Source organism: Quercus robur, chromosome 4 (genome assembly GCF_932294415.1).
Source record: "Quercus robur chromosome 4, dhQueRobu3.1, whole genome shotgun sequence".
In the NCBI taxonomy this organism is placed as follows: Eukaryota; Viridiplantae; Streptophyta; class Magnoliopsida; order Fagales; family Fagaceae; genus Quercus; species Quercus robur.
The window spans coordinates 28,678,159-28,694,207 of NC_065537.1; the positions used below are offsets into that span (position 1 = coordinate 28,678,159).

General features: G+C 33.7%; 1 pseudogene; it reads right to left on the reverse strand.

The window, feature by feature from the left end:
* Positions 1–802: 802 nt before the first annotated feature.
* LOC126721703 (uncharacterized) lies at positions 803–4,332 on the reverse strand (annotated as a pseudogene).
* Positions 4,333–16,049: the final 11,717 nt, after the last annotated feature.

A 16,049-nucleotide genomic window follows, 5' to 3' on the forward strand; every position in this document is an offset into this window, starting at 1 on the left:
TTTTTGTATGGCTGCAGCTTTGGAGAATATTTTGACTATTGATAACCTTAGGAAACGGCAGATTTTGATTTTGGATTGGTGTTGTATGTGTAAAAGAAATGGGGAATCAGTTGACCACCTCCTCATCCATTGCTCTTTTGCTTTTGATTTATGGTCTATGGTGTCTACTCTGTTTGGCATTCATTGGGTTATGCGGAAAACAGTGGTGGAGCTGCTGGCTTGTTGGCAAGGAAAGTTTGGGAGCCATTGGAATTCTGCTATTTGGATGGCTGTACCCCATTGTTTGATGTGGTGCATTTGGAGGGAGAGGAATAATCGGCATTTTGAGGATTTAGAGAGATCAGTTTCAGATCTTAAACTCTTCTTCCTTAAGACTCTTCTAGATTGGGTTACAGTGTTAGGCTATCGTTCTTTTTCTTTAGTCCATGTTTTCATGCACTTTTGTACTTTATGCAATTGATTTGTTTCTGTCCTTGATGTGTACTTCCTGTATACTCAGATAACACCCCTCTTCTTTTTAATATATTTTTATTACTTATCCAAAAAAAAAAAATTACAAATCCAAAAAAAGATTATACCCTATGCACATAACTCACGCTTTTTTAGGGTCTAAAAGAGGTCATGATAGGCAGCCTTACCTCCAAATTTGTTAGCAGGGCCTGAATACCAGACTCAAACCCACAACCTATTGCTTTTGGTGGAAGGCACTAGCCAATGCACTAAGGCTCGACCTCTTGTAATTTACAAATCTAACCTCAAAGTAAATTCCAATGTAAATTATTTTATTTTAACACACAAAAGATAAAACAACCTTGCAGATATTGCAATTTCAATTATTTCTATAACATTATCATTGAGAAAATGTTGAAAAATAATATAAATTAGGTAGTATGATCATTTAAAATTTTGAACTCTGGCTTCTAGGTATTAAAAGATCAATACCTCAAAAATGAAAAATCCACCAGGTCTTAACATCAAAGCAGCCCCATTGCAAAGATGGAGAAGATCATCCATGCCATTTAGACCACCAACTAATGCAAGTCTCGGTTCATGTCTACCAACCTCAGCTTATAGCCCAGGGATATTGTCACTCGGTATGTACGGTGCATTACTGACAATACCTGCAAGTTTTCGTTCCACATCCTTCAATGGTTTGAACCATGATCCTTGCCTTAATTCAATTACATCCTGAGTGGTTTGTAATAAAGTGCAGATGAAGAAAGAAAAGAAATCAGAGATATTCTATTTTGCTGGAAGGAAGAGGAGAAAAAGATGAGAATGAAAATTAAGAAAACTAAAAATTTAATACACTTCGATTTCTCATAGTAAAGTAAAAGGCTAATTACAAATATTTACTATATCAACTAAGCTGCATTGTCCCACTAAAGTTTAAAATTGAGCAATCAATCCCCTAATGTTACTTAAATTTCCAAAAGCCTCCCTATTATTCCAATTGCTGTCAAACCAAGAGCAAATTATTGCATCAATGTGCCACCAATCCCAAAGAAGAAAAAATATGCCAAAGCTCTTTTCAGCCTCTTCTTCTTCTCATGCCTCTTAATTTGACAGCACTTAGAGCTGCAGGGATATTTGGAACTTTGAGCTACATTAGAGGAAATTTTGATCTCAGCATTCATTGCGTATCCAGTTTACTATTTGTAGTGTTGTTTTAACAATAAACATCACAGATTTACCTCATCCCCCACAATGAAAAATAATTTAGTATTCTTTGAACTTTCATTTATAACATCTGAATGCCTTCTAAGAAATGGAGAAAAGGAAGAAAAAGAAAAGCAAATTTGATAACTACTAAAGGAAAATTATTCCCATTTTTTTTTGAAGTCCAAATAATTTGGACATTGATGTCTTAAAAAAAAACTATCCAAAAGGTGTCTGGTAGTTAAAATTATTACTGATCACCTACAAGATTTTTTTGAAGTCCTTGCCAGGACAATGACTGTGTTTTGCCATTACAAGTGCATTTGCGTTAGGAACCTTAGATAATGACTTGTTAATGCAATTGAAGACTATAAATAATGAGGAGAGTTGTGCATGTTAGTAACTTTAATTTAAAGAAAACCTATTAAGTAATCAACAAAGATTTCCCTTGCATTCCTGATATTGAACCCTCTAATACCACAAGAACACAGGACACAATTACTACAGCCATGATAATTGGGGCTACAGTTTATTATAGGTAGCATATAAGTGGCTAGGGTTTGGTTAAAAAGGGAATCAAGAATGCTGTAAAAGCTTTGGCCATCTTATTGAACATAATCCTTCAGTAAATTTCATTAGATATAGTAGCAGTACATTCACGAGCAAAAATGGAGGACTTGTATGTTGAATAACAACAACAATTAGACCTTAGTCCCAAAATTTCAGGGTCAGCTATATAAACTCAACAAACTAATCAAAGTCGGCCACATAAATTTTGTTCATGCCGATCCCAAGCCCGGAAAAAGGAGAGTTCCAGTAAGTTGCTGGCTAAAGTAAATTTTTTTTTTTTTTGATAAGTGATAAGATTTATTGATATCAAAAAAGGGACGCCCTAGTACACAGAAAGTGAAAATTTAGTCACTCTATTATAAAAAGATCCACTCGTATGTTGAATAAATAGATGATCTAAAATCGGAGACTATCTTACCTATAAAAATAAAAAGTTGGAGGCTATCTATCACTTTCTATGTTGAATAAATGATTTACTAGAAGCAAATTAAAAACTCCCTGCATTTCATTTTAGCTTGTAACATGGTCCAATATATGGATTGTGAGATGAAAACTATCATTGTTAGTGAGTTTTCATGTAAAATTATTGAAATTGGAACCATTACATTACAATGATAACTTCACTAACCTGAAGACTTAGGATAAACCACACTCATCTAGATTTCAAATTTTTTTTTCACAAACACACAGGGTAGTTTTTGCTCTTTGACTTACAAAGCAAAGAGCAAATTATTTGCTAATATTATGATGGTACTACCCTTGGCAAGGTAGCATCTCCCTAATGTTGGTGATGTCCACCACCATGACCATGTTCATGTCCTCCTCCTCCTCCTCCTTGACCATGCCCATGTCCACCTTCATGACCAGGACCTCCATGATGCCCAGGTCCTTGAGGACCAGGACCTCCATGGTGCCCAGGTCCTTGAGGACCAGGACCTCCGTGAGGTGGGTGTTCGTGAGGACCCTGATGAGACATTATACTAAGCTTTTCTTTGAAATTCAGACTATTGAATTGAGGATAAGTTCAGAGATAAAGTAACCTGTGATGAATTATTGTGTTCTAATAAGCGGATAATAGGTGTATTATATAAGATGGGAGGTGGGGTCAATTTCACCCTCACCCTCATTCCTAAAGTTTTCATGTCAATTGCATCTTCCATGAGCCACTTAAGCTCCCTGCACAATATGCCCAAGTCTGGACCATCATCGGAGTCTAGAAAAGTTGTCCCAACCGAAGAAGCAAGATTTTTGGCCCAATTATGCCATTTCCAGAGGTCAGAAACAGAAGCTGAGTGCAGAGGTGGTCTTAGAAAGAGAGGAATTTGAGGCTTCAAAGAAGTGGGTGGGGATGACATTGAAGAAAAGCAAACGGGTCGAAGAAGATTGGTACAATAGAGGGATTAACAAAGATTGATAAATTAGAAGGAAAACATCCACGTATGAAGCTTAGCTTCATTTTTGGGCAATATCAATGTCAGGAAAATGTAGGTTTCTCTATGCTACGCCTACAATATCATTCTTAAGCCCCAAAAAATAAAGCTACAAACTTCTATAACATCAACATCATCCTAACGAAAATTCTCACCACCCACCTAATAAGAAGACCAAATTCTGATTCCACCATAAACCCATTAAAATTGCTCCTATAAACACTATGACCAAAGCAAGAATTAAAAGGCCTAGACTTCAAATTTCATCCCCAGCAAAGAAATTTCTCTATTGAATTCTCTACCACTCTCCAAGTTCTGAGTGTACCAATAACTTGGCTTCTAACAATAATGAAAAGCTGAAGACAGAGACTAAAGCAAGAATGTCTAAACTTAACAGAAACATGAAACTAAAAGGTTTTCTATACTTCAGATTGGCTCTCAAATTCAAAGGTTTTAGAATTGTCATTAGATTTTTTATGTTTCATTCATTGATTAGAAGAAGTAGTTTGTGTGTGAATTTTTGTGGCTAATATTCCCCATTTTCTAACCAACCAAACAAAAGGAAGTAGAAGAAATAGAATGGGACCGGGAGAACTTCACAGCCAGTTCAGGAGAGCTCCTCTCCTACTCTTCAAGGAGATGAAGAGTAGAAGAGTAAGGTACGGTTGGGGAATGTGAGGGAAAAAGTTTTGTTAGAGATAGGGGTTTATGGGCTTTTATTGGAAGGTAATTGATGGGCATTTTTTTTCGGTTAAAGTGATTTATGGGCTTTTTATTTTTATTTTTTTTAATTTTAAGAATATGTTCCCTTTCAAAAAAAAAAAATATATATATATATATATATATATGTTCTAAAAACTAGATCAAACCGACTGGTTCAATTGGTAAAAACCGGAAGTGAAATCAAATTTTCCAATTTTGTGGTCTGTTTTAATATTAAAACCATATTTAAATTCATTTTGGAACTCAAATTTTTTTTTAAAGAAAAAGAACTTGTCTATATTGGCTAATAAATTATGCTTAAATAAAATAGGAAAAAAAAAAGGCTTAAGCATATTTTAAAACTTAAATTTTAAATAAATTAAGATTAATTATTAAGCGTTTGTGTTAGAATCTATTTTCCTCTCCTTTGTATGTGTATATTTGTTTCAAAAAAAAAAAAAAAGATCATGTATTAGGTTATATAATTAACAACGGAGTCATCTAAAGATAAGATTTCATATAAATATTAGTGGAAAGTCAAGTAACTACTTCTCTATATATATAATATAAAATGAAAACTTTTGGTGTTTATTAATTTTTTTTCTAACATTACTACATAAGCTTTTGAAAATTGATATTTTTCTACATTAGAGCATTTTATAAAAATTTATTCTAATTAAAATTACGATTGACATTTCGTACATCTAATCACCTATTTTTTGGGTTCATTACTGTAAGCATAAACCTAAAAATAAGAAATGAATCCTAGGAAAGAATGTAAAGAAATTGAATAAGCAGGTTTAAAATACAAATTATTCAAGAAATCATTTCATGAATGAAGTAAAGCCTAGACCAATAGCCATCCCTAAAACATTGACTATATTTACTTATAATAGCTTGAGAACTATGAATTAAACAACAAATCCAAGAAACTGACAATCACACTGAGCCATAGAATATCAGGAGACTTAATTCAAAATTTTAGGAAAATGAATGTTTGTCAATAGTCAATACTATACAACATTGTACTAAAAACGATTTTATATATTGTTCGTAATCACCAAATAGTGTATGACAATACCTATTCAGGATTGTTTCTTTCCTGACCATTTTAACCATATGAAACTAATGAAATATGCAGGAGAGAGAGAGAGGGAGAACAAAATTAATATTACATTACACCATAATGTTACATTATTGTAATCTTACATTAATATAATTTCAATATAAGAATACAATATTACATTATTTAGGAAGGTGATGAGATTAAGGTAATGTTATATATTTTGTAATTTTAGATTATGATAATATTAAAAAAAAATAAAATAAACTAAAAACCTTAATGTCACATTTATATCTATATATTATTATTAAAAACTGAAGCGTAGCATTTAATGTTGCTATACTCAGGTTGAGCCACATCAACAGCCATGTCATTACTATTTTTTTTCTGAATTTGTCCTACAATTTAGAAATAGTTTTTCTAAATTTAAAAATCCTAATAAAAAGAAAATAATTTCCAACCCTATCTCTTTCACAATTACAATTTTAGACCGCAACCATTTTTGTATTTCACGGTTACAATTTCAAATAGCAACCCTTTTTGTTCCAGGATTACAATCTCAGGTGGCAACCCTTCAGCTTCCGAATGCTAAAGTTTGGCTTTCTAACTCCTTCATCTCTTCCTCTCCTCACACTATATTAATATTGGAAATCTATATCTATCTATATATAATATAAAACGTAAGGTTGAATTTAATCAACCATTTTATTGGCTTTATTCCGTGCCAAATTTGCTTGTATTTCAGCATTTAGTAACCCTGTATTTAGGTGGGTTTGTTGTAAGGGTAGTGAGTGAGATAGAGTGTTGATTGCTCAAGAGTGTGCAAGAAAACAGAAACTCGCGGCTTGTTCTCGTGGGTGGCTCGCGGCTTCAAGCCGCCAGACGCAGCACATGTGCCAAGCGTGCCAGAAGGTGAACAGTCATGTTAGCTGGAGCACTACAGGACAAAACAGGACAACTGACCATACGGTTATCTCGTGACTGGATCTCGCGACTCAGTCAAGTCGCGAGGTCAAGCCGCGAGCCACCCCTGTTTTGTGAATCCTGACGTTTCACATTCTCCTCTCACTCCAGTATAAATACCCATTATACCAACAAATGAAAGAGAGCTTCCAAAGAGAATTTTGAGAGAGAAACCCTAAAGAAAAACAAGATTGATTCACCTACAATCTATACATTAGAGTCTCTTCAAATTCCTCAACTCTCTTCCTCTCCATTGTCAAATCCTTGAGAGGCATTTTACCAAAACCTTGTTCTCACCATATTCATCACTGTGAGAGGGCTATTTGGTTTTCTAGGAAGCAGTTAGGAAGGAATCAATCTACATTAGTTGATGCTACGGTCTAGTAGCGGAATCCGGGAAGCTAGAAAAGAAAAAGGTTCAGCGCAACCTTGTTGGAGCAAGAAGTTTGGAGGGCTTAGGTGCACTGGGTAGATTAGGCTTGGAGGGTCTATTGCTATCCATGTATCCCAACTACATTTTCTAGTGGATTGTTTACCGCTTGGAGGGCGGCGGAGAGGTTTTACACCGAGGGCTTTGGTTTCCTCTTCGATAATACATTGCGTGTTGTCTTTGTGTTTGCATCTTCCTTCCCTTTTATCTTTACCTTTTATTATCTGCTGTGGGTTGTGATTTTAATTTGGCTTAGATAGTTTATCCAATTCTATATTATAGCTTATGTTCATTTTCCGCATACTAGTTGTTTGACATAAAGCTTGAATTGGTTAATTTGTAAATTGGGGGTCTAAATGTTCAAGGGTGTTTATACACATATTTGAACTTTCATAAAACACCACTCCTTATTGTACCAGCTACGTTTACATTTAAAACACCTGAAAACAAGTGACCTTTCATTAGTGGTTTAAACGTTTTGATATTCTTAGTAACGTTGGTGGTTAGTAGCCTATGTTAATTTAAAGAAACAATGTTCTGATTCATTAGAACGTTCTGAATCTTGGGTAGTATTTACAAACCCGTTTCATATTCCCAATAAAAGAACTATATATATATATATATATATATATCCTAACAGTTTACAGATATCTTCTTCTTCTTCTTCTTTTTTCTCTATACGCTCCTCTCTTTGTTTCTCTCTCTCACTCTCTTCTAAAAGCCTTCTTCTCTCTAGGCTGCCTCATCATACCTCTTCAAGAACAAACCATCTTGGATCAATGGGAAAGTCCCTCTCCAGTTTCCACACATCCAAGGGAGTGTTACCCCAAAATTTCCTAGTTCAATTTCTAATAGTGGTTTTTGTTGTTATATTATTGCAATTTTAATGTGGTTTCCTTCCCTTTGTAAATTTGGATTTTTGTTTAAGGTTTTTGTGTAGGCATTGATTTGTGAGCCTTTGAGTTACAGATAAATTTAAAATTCAAAAGGAATTTTTTTATAATAATTTTTATTGGGTTCCTTTAGGGATTTCAAGTGTATGTGAAAGTTTAGAGAAAACTAAGAAATATGTACGTTTTTTTTATGATTCATTTAAGGTGGCTTTGTGCATTAACGTTTGGGAATTTCTCTGCAAATTTAAAAGTTTTCATTGAGAATGAATTTGGGTCTAATTTAGAGGTGGCTTGGTGTTCTTGAGCGTAAATTTGGAAATGAATTGTGGGTATGTGAATGTGAGGTCATACCTTGGAGATTTTTACTGATTTGCTTGAGTATCGGTTGTGGGATTGAAATTGAACTTGGACTTGGTCCTAGCCATTTGGTATATAATTTTGAAAGACAATTGTAGGCTTTGTGAATTAAAGGGGTTGATGTAATACAAAGATGCAGAGAGTATAGAGCGTGCAACTAAATGGGCTATCTTAATTGATTTCCTTACTCCCTGCAGAAATATACTCCTAGGGTTGGCCACAGCCTTCACTTGCAATGTTGAGGCTAAATTACTTGAAATAGAGATCATGTCTATTGATGAAATAGAGAAGCAGAAGCAAAGCAGAAAAAAGTACTATTATAACGGTTAGCCTTTTCCATTGGTCACCATCACTATTGTGCAAGCATATAAATCTTCTTGAAGCCAACATTTTATGGCTTTTCATGCTTAGCAATTCTTCCTTTGATGTAAATAGTGAAGATCAAAATCTTATTGCTTCTAATAGGAGGTATCAACATGTTTCTAATTTGTAGATTCCACTATTCTAAATATTCTTTAGGTACTGGAAATATTGATTTCCTCTATTACAGCACCTCTGGATTAACCAAGTTCTATTTCTTGGTTATATCTGCTAGGTGTTCGACAAAAGGCCTCTAAGAGCAACTGGTTTTACATGACATTTTTGCACTTATGTTAGTTTACAAGCCTATACAGGTGTTGGGATTATAGCATAGATTAACTGTCATGAACTATTTGATGATGACCCACTAAGTTCTATATTTATGTTTATTTACTTTTATTTATCACAATAATCATAAATATCTTAGACATTGTACCTGAGGTGTGCATTTCTGCATTATGCAAACTGGGGATATGTTGTCTTGGTTTTGAATGGTGGAAATATAATTGTTTGGACTATCTAATGTGTTCATTCATACACCTTTTGATTTATGTTTGGATTGTGCATTCTTGATTTTATGCTACATTCTAATTTTAGAAAATTTTTTGAAATTAATAATTTTTAAGATTTTTTTTCCAATCTGTGGGTTATTGGTTTATTAATAGATATAAATCATGTTAGATGTCAAAACTCATGTACAAATTAGTCCTCAAATCTCAATTGATTACATCCTAAATGTAATTCCTCATTATTCAAGTTGGCTTGGGCTGGCTATATATATATATATATATATTTGGATTTAGAAAATCGCAAAGGTGTTTAGTGGCAAAGCATTGTTAGGGGAGGCTATGTTGTATCTATTCAATAGTAAAGTGTTTAGTTTGTCATAGGCGTAATTTTTGGTTTGATTCAATTTGTAGTAATTTTAATACTATTTTATCCAAAAGTTTTTCTCTTTCCAAGGTTCTATTTTCTTTGTATATTAAGTCAAATTTTTCTCTTTATGATGTTAGGCATAAAGAAAATGGCAAGTTAAATTCTACTACAAGTCTCTAATATGCCAATAGACCTTCACATCGCTATGCTTTCTGTTACTGACTTCACTAACGTAACAGAGCTGTTTGGAAGTAATCTTTAAGAGACAAAGTTTAGTTACAAAGTTGATTGTAGCGTTAGGCTACAAACTCACTCAATATCTTTTTATTGGAGATGAATTTTGAAAAATCCACCATTGGATTATGTTTTCTTTTTATATCCTCCATGTTTGCAAAATTTCAAGAAAATTAAAGATTAATAGCTATGTCATCAATAAATTTTTAAATTGCAAGTTTTTGTAATTTAAAATTATGCATAAAATATAAGATTATAGATTATATAGTAAATAATATCAGATTGACACGAAAATTGATATGTGTATTAAGAGCGTAAAGAACATGTAATTCAATGGTTAAATTTTCAAAATATACAGTAATATTTATTTTATTGAGTGAGTTTGTAGCCTAAAGCTATAACCAATTTTGTAGCTAAACTTTGTCCCATCTTTAAGTTATGATATGATGAGTGGAATCCTAGTTTACATTCAAAGATATTTTTTTGCCACTCTTCACATGCATCATCTGATCAACTTGAACTAAAATTCTTGCTTGCTTAGTGTTGATTTCATTGACTACAACCATAAAATAAAGGACAACATGGTCCGGCTGAGAAGGTTGCTGTTGTAGCTCTTTCTAAATAAATTAAAAAAAAACACACACACACACACATTTTCTCTTTTAATTTTTCCCCCATAAAATCTAAAATATCTGTGATAAGAGAAGTTAGAAAATATATGTGATTGATGATAGTATTAACAACAATGTATGATATATGGTACCTCCAATGCATAACGGATGAATATTAAAACTTCATTTTCACAAGAGTATTGGTACATTTGCAATTCAATATTGTTGCTAACCGTGCAATATCACTTTTCTTCTAATGCATGCATAAGTTTAGTTTCCATGTATAATGTATTTTAGATTGTGTTTGGCAAGGAACGATGAAAAATTAGCTGCTTGGAAGGATAGTGGAGCTAATGTTTGCATTAATTACAATATGGAGGATTTTGTTAAAAGGATGAGGGAAGAAACTGGTGGAAAATGTATTTTCTCTAATATTAAAACCTCACTTTTTTTCAACTACGGATTAGTGAAACTAAAGAATATGATTATTATTTTGTTAATGGACATTTTCATACGGAGGTCTTTTTTATTGTTTGTTATTGCCAACGAAGTTAATAAGTTATTTCCTTTTTCAAGGCATATAAGCTGCACTTTTGGGAGTATCTAGGGTACCACTAAGGGCTTGAAAACAACTTTTGGTTGCTCTTTAGGACCATGTTTAACTTTGCCTTGAGGTGAAAAATGAGACTACATTATACAAAAATACAATCCCTCTATAGAATGTATAGCAAAGTAATGAAGATTTCCATCCATGAGAAGTGGAAGCATACAAGCATAAACAAATAATTTTCGTATTTATCTGCATGTAGTTTTTGTTGTTATATTATTGCAAATTTAATGTGGAAATTGTTATATGAACCTATGAAATAAACCTCAAGTTACTATTAACCTTGATTTATTTGTTCATATATACTCTAGAGATAACATATATAATATTATATCATGTTAATATGAAATTAATTGTCTTTTATTTATTTATTAGTACTTAATAAAGAAAACAAATATGTATAATATATTAAAATATAATTGCCAAACTTTCCCATGCATAGCGCGAGTTAGCGACTAGTTATCATTATGTGCATCACATCAATGCACATTACAACTAACCAAATGCTTCCTAAGAGTAGTTGCTACTTGCTATCGATGTGATATGCTCCCAAACTTTTTTCACAAAGTTTCTCTCAACTTAAGAAAATAGTATATTAGATTATATTATCATTTTACTATTTCTATGCATATTATGCATTCGTACAAGGTTTCCCTTGCGTCACACATATATGAGGGAAAGTTTAGACTTAAAAATATTTAATGATTTTTTATATATAAAAAGTTCGATGTACTTTTCAAAAAAAAAAAGTTCAATGTAATAATAACTAAATCCATTAACTATTAACTATTAATTTTATTTATAATTTATAATTAATATTTTATTATACCAAGAAGTAATATGTGTAATTTGTTCAACAAAATATGATATTCTTAGTGATAAAATACAAATTAGAATAGAATAGAAAAATAAGGGATAAAATGAAGAGAGTCAATATTATGACACAAAACAAACGGTGTTGAGGGTAGTGTATGCTCCACCCACGTTAACTAAGGTTTGTTTTCTAAATTTCCATTATGATTAATTATTCTACTTTCACTTTCTTGGGAGCTCATTCATAATTTATTAATTCTAAATCCTAGAAAAAATTTACCAATATAAAATTGGCATTAATGCACTACGCGAGTTTAGAGCAACCAAACTCTGCTCTGGTTGCTCTACACTTTGGAAAATTCTTAGGCACTCTTGAAACACAAAAAAATTGTGCTCCCTCCTCTCACATTTATAGTGGACCTCATCTTGAATTTAATAAATGAACCTCACCATGAATGTGAGAGGAGGGAGCACAATTCTCTGTACTCCGGAGTACCTAAGAATTACTCATACACTCTAGAAGTGCATTGATACTATTTTTCAATTGGTAAGTTTTTTCTAGGATTTAGTATTTAAAAATAAGGAATGTACTCCCAAGAAAGTGAAATCATAATAATTAATCATAATGGAAAATGTTTGTGTATGTCATCATTTTGAAAGCAAAATAATTAAGTAGAGCAACCAAACTTTCACTTGCTTGACCGTCAACTAAGGCAGGAAAATATTTGTCTATGTCATCATTTCAAAAGTGTACAATTTACGTCTACACCATAACTATAAGAGCCCATATATAATACAAACTTGCATATGTCCAAACCAATGGAGCTTCACAACCCCAATCTTCCTATATTATGCTCTACATACCTCCGTATGATTAGGGATGGTCATACCCATTGGGTAATGGATATCCAACCCTAACTAATCCAAATGTTCCGGGTAATACCCGATTCTTCATGGGTAGAGTTTAACTGGATAGGGTATGGATATTACCCGAATTGTTCAGGTAGGGTATGAATATTATCCAAACCTAACCCGCAAAAAAAAAAAAAAAAAAAAAAAAAAAAAAAAAAAAAAAAGGAAAAAAACCCACTCTGTCGTCAAAAGACAAAATCACTCTGTATAAAAAAAAAAAAAAAACGCTCATTGTCAAATGTCAAGTCCTCCAAGTCGTCTGATCTGTCTTCCCCACACCAAATCCAAGCCTTCAAATCCCAACTTAGCCACAATGGTGAAGAAGTTCATGGAAAAGAAGCCATCGTCTTCTTCGTCGAAGGTGGTGAAGATGGTGATTCCGTCGGATGTGATTGCAAAGGAATGAAATCACCGTTTTTTCAACGAAGAGGATTCTTTCAGTTATCGGAAAGATTCGCCGGCTCTGGCAACGGTGATGGAGGCGGACCATCAAGAAGAACGAATCACGCTACTCCACCTTGGTCAGACTAGCTGATCTCTCTCTCATCTCCACTATGTCTCCATGCTACGATGGTATCACTCCCGTCGCCGTTGTTTCCGCCCTTACCTTCCTCCAAATCTCCGATTGTGTTTACAACCTTCTCCACGGTCTCTCTCTCTCTCTCAATCTTTGTTTGCTTGCTCAAAAAATTTTATGTTCTGATTTTACTTTTGGATTTTCTTTTAACGACTAAGGTGGAGCTAAGTTTCTGTTGCTTGAGGAGATAATATGAGGGTGTTTGGCCCCCTCGTTCTGCGTTTGCGTTTTCTCCATTCACGTTTTCTCCTTTTTTTTTCTTTTTTTTCTTTTTTTTTTTTTTCTGGCCCGCATTTGTTGACTTTTGGGGGACAAATTTTACTGTTATGAACAGTAAATATACTGTTCACGTACTGTGCTGACACTGTTCACGTATTAAAAAAATATTAAAAATGGGTCCTACGGTACTATTTACACATTTAAAAATTATTTTGCTACAGTGTTTTCAGTTTTCAGTTTTCAGTTTCAGTAACAATAAGCTCAATCCAAACGGACCCTATATATATATATATATATATATATATATATATATATACAGTAACAAACCAAAGAGTGGGAAAAAATACACGTGGAGGGGTGATAAAACTATTGGTTAGTTTTTTTTTTTTTTTTTTTTAGGAAGAATTGGTTAGTTTTTAATTTAAAATGTTTTGGATTTAAATAAATAAATAAATGGATATTGATATTCGAGTGAGTAAGCTGTTCGGGTAGGGTATGGGTATACCGATCCATACCCTACCCATGGTCATCCTGATATGATTCTACTCTTTACCCTACTATGCTTGCATCCTACCACTTCTTCTGCCACTCCAACAAACGAGACTGACCGTTTGGCTTTGCTCAAATTCAAAGAATCCATTACTAATGCCCCAGCTGCTGTCTTGAGCTTATGAAATTATTCTATTCAGTTCTGCAATTGGTATGTAATTACATGCGGCCGCCACCATCAAAGAGTCACGACCTTGGCACTACAGGGGCATAAATTGCGTGGAACCATTACACCTTTCATTGGAAACCTCACCTTTCTTACAGCCATCAACCTCCAAGACAACAGCTTTTATGGTGAAATTCCAAAGGAAGTTGGTCATTTTCGACTGCGACATTTCAATCTTTCAAATAACACGCTGGGAGGAGAAATTCCAGCCAGCTTGACCAACTGCTCTGAACTCAAGGTAATTGGCTTATCACGGAACAAACTTATTGGGAAAATCCCAATGGAGCTTGGCTCTTTGTCAAAGCTTCTTTATTTTCTGGTTGCTGAAATCAATTTGACAGAAAGAATCCCACCTTTGTTAGGAAATCTTTCGTTTCTCCAATTATTTTCAGCAACCTTTAATAACTTAGAGGGAAATATTCCAAAGAGCATAGGTCGTTTGAAAAGCTTATCATTTTTCGTAGTTGGATCCAATATGCTGAACGGTATGGTCCCATCCTCTTTTTACAATTATCATATATGAGCGTATTAGGATTTGAATTCAACCAACTTAGTGGCGCTCTTCCAGCAAACATAGGCCTCACTCTCCCTAATCTCAAATTATTTGAAATTAGTGGTAATAAATTTGTTGGGCCAATCCCTGGTTCTTTATGCAACACATCTAAGCTTCAAATAATTGAACTAGCGTATAACAACTTGGTGGGATCAATTTCGACTAATTTGGGATACCTACTAGATCTTGAAGTGCTAAGTCTAGGTCACAATAAATTAGGAAGGGATTTGGACTTCTTAATGTCTTTAAGAAACTATAGCAAATTGGAAGTGCTGATAATTGCAATAAACCAATTCGAAGGTGTTTTGCCCAATTTTATAGGCAACTTGTCGACACAACTTAATGCATTATATTTAGAAGGCAACCAAATATCTGGAACGATTCCTATTGCGTTGCAGAATCTTGTCAACTCAATTCTCTTGCACTTGGATGAGAATCTTTTCACAGGTGTGATACCTACTTATTTTGGGAAGTTTTAGAAGATGCAAGGATTGTCTTTACCAGGGAACAAATTGTCAGGGCAAATCCCAAGCTCCATGGGCAACCTCACTCAATTGGTTAAATTGGACCTATCTCAAAACAATTTGGAATGAAGCATACCTCCAAGTTTTGGTAACTACCGAAGTTTACAACAATTGGATATTTCACAAAATTATCTTTGTGGAGTTATACCTCAACAGGTTTTTTCTCTTTTTTCTTTGTTGCTATTACTCAATTTATCACACAATTCACTTAGTGGCAAATTACCGGTTGCACTAGGCAATATGAAAAATATCAAGTTTCTAGATGTCTCTGAAAACAGCTTGTCTAATGAAATTCCCGCAACAATTGGAAATTTAGTGAATTTAAAAAATCTCTACTTGCAAGGGAATTCCTTTGAAGGAATCATACCTTCATCCATGGCTTCTTTGAAAGGCCTTGAACTTTTGGATGTTTCGCGAAACAACTTATTAGGATTTATTCCAAAGGTTCTAGAGAAACTTTTAATTTTAAAATATTTGAACATTTCATTCAATGATATTGAGGGCACACTACCAACAGTTGGAGTTTTCAAAAATGTAAATGCAACATCAATTATTAGAAACAATAAGCTTTGTTGGGGTATTCCGCAGTTGCAACTACCAACATGCCCTGAAGTTACAAAATCAAGAAAGTCCCTTGCTTCTAGATCAAGAACCACAACTTTTTGTGTGGTTGCATTTGTCCTAGTTTCACCTTCTATAGTCTCAAAGATGGATCTCCTTCCAACAATTTCATAGAAAATGCTTCATCGAGCAACTAATGGATTTTCCCTCAACAATTTGATTGAATTTGGTAGTTTTGGATTAGTTTACAAAGGAGTTCTTAATCAAGAAGAAATGTTTAGTTGTAGTGAAAGTCCTAAACCTTCAAACTAAAGGAGCTACCAAGAGTTTTTTAGCGGAATGCAATGTCTTAAGAAATGGCCAGCACTGAAATCTTGTGAAGATCTTAACATGTTGCTCTAGTATCAATTATAATGGCAA